The sequence below is a fragment of the Gossypium hirsutum genome, chromosome D07, assembly GCF_007990345.1.
Source record: "Gossypium hirsutum isolate 1008001.06 chromosome D07, Gossypium_hirsutum_v2.1, whole genome shotgun sequence".
Lineage (NCBI taxonomy): Eukaryota > Viridiplantae > Streptophyta > Magnoliopsida > Malvales > Malvaceae > Gossypium > Gossypium hirsutum.
Window position 1 is genome coordinate 12,819,281 of NC_053443.1, and position 2,155 is coordinate 12,821,435.

Below are 2,155 nucleotides of genomic sequence, written 5' to 3' on the forward strand. Positions count from 1 at the left end.
AAGATATGGAAGTGAAAAGGAAAATTGCCAATTTTTCCTTTTGAACTTGAAGAAGAAGAAGAGGCAGTAATTGAGAATGCTGAAGATGATGCTCAAGTAGAAAATCCTCCTGCTTCCCCAAGTTCTTCATCAAATTCTTCTTCATCCAGCCCGATCCGAAAAACGAGAAGCATCCAAGAGTTATATGATGTAATAGATGAAGTTGTGCAAAATGATGTTGTATTCTTTGCCTTCTTTGCAGGAGAAGATCCAATTTCTTTTGATGATGCATATCAAGAAGAAATATGGAGGAAAGCCATGAAAGAAGAGATTTGCTCAATTGAAAACAATGATACATGGGAACTCACAGATTTACCGCCGCACAAGAATTCAATTGGAGTCAAATGGGTGTACAAAAGACAAAGATGAATCCGAATGGCTCTATCAAGAAGTACAAGGCAAGACTGGTTGCAAAAGGATACAAGCAAAAGGAATGAGAAGATTTTACAGAGGTATTTGCTCCAGTTTCAAGACTTGAGACAGTTCGGTTACTTATTTCTCTTGCTGCCCAAAACAATTGGAAAATGTTCCAAATGGATGTAAAATCTGCGTTTTGAATGGTGTTCTCAAAGAAGAAGTCTATGTTGATCAACCACCAGGGTTTGTCAAAAAAGGAGAAGAAGAAAAAGTTTACAAGTTGAAGAAAGCTTTGTACGGGTTGAAGCAATCACCCCGAGCTTGGTACAGCCGAATCGATTCTTATTTTCAAAAGTGTGGATTCCAGAAATCTCCATATGAGCATACTCTCTACATCAAAGGCAATTATCAAGGAAGATTCATGGTTGTTAGTCTCTACGTTGATGATCTTATTTTCACAGGAAATGATGTGAAGATGTTGAAAGAATTTCAGCACTCAATGATGGCAGAATTTAAGATGACAGATTTGGGAGAACTTCATCATTTTCTTGGTATTGAAGTTCATCAATCCAAGAAAGGAATTTTTATTTCACAAGAGAGCTACGCAAAGGAAGTTCTAAAAAGTTCATGATGGAAAATGCGAATCCAGTCTCTACTCCATGCATTACAGGTCTGAAGTTATCTAAAGAGGGTGAAGGAAAGCTTGTCAATTCCACCATATTCAGAAGTTTGGTTGGGAAGTTGATGTATCTGACTTCGACAAGGCCTGACATCGTGTATGCTGTTAGTTTGGTGAGTAGATTCATGGAGAAACCTTACTCCAATCACTGGGAGGCTGCCAAGAGAATATTGAGATATGTGAAGGGAACCATTGATTATGGAATTTTCTATAAAGCTAATACATTAGTTGATCTCATTGGTTATACGGATAGTGATTTAGCAGGAAGCATTGATGATAGCAGAAGCACTTCTGGTTATGTTTTTCACCTTGGTAGTGGTGTAGTTTCATGGAGTTCAAAGAAACAATCAGTTGTGGCGCTTTCGACTACAGAAGCTGAATATATCGCTGCGTCTTATGCAGGATGTCAATTGATTTGGTTACGTGGAATTTTGGAGAGTCTTAAGCAGAAGCAGAGCAAGTCAACGATTTTGTTTTGTGACAATAGTTCTACTATTTCGGTCACAAAAGATCCAGTTCTTCATAAAAGGACAAAACACATTCGCATTCGGTATCACTTCTTGAGGGAACTAGTGAATAATGGTGATATTCAAGTTGAATATTGCAAGACAGAAGATCAGATGGCTGATATCTTCACAAAGCCACTTAGTGGACAAGTTTTCAAGAAAATGTTGAAAGGCTGGGAGTTCGAAGCAAGTTTAATTTAAGGGAGACATTGTTGGTACATAATTAAATTAATCTTGCACAAAATAAATTATGAAAAGTTACGAATGTGAAGAGGCTTGAATATGAAGAGTTAATAATGCAAAGAGACTTGAAGATGAAAAGTTACACACATGCATGGATAGTCATAACTCTTATAGTATTTAAGTTATGTAAATGAATAGTCACAACTCCTAGCATTTAGTGATATAGATGAATAGTCACTTACAACTCCTATATAAAGAGTTGTATGTGATGAAGAATATTATAGAGTGAGTGAAATAAAAATTAATCAAAAGGGTGTTTTCTTTCTTCCATAAAAATTATTTCTCTTTTCATTATATTCTTTATTATATTCTTTGTTTTATTTCTCCAAAT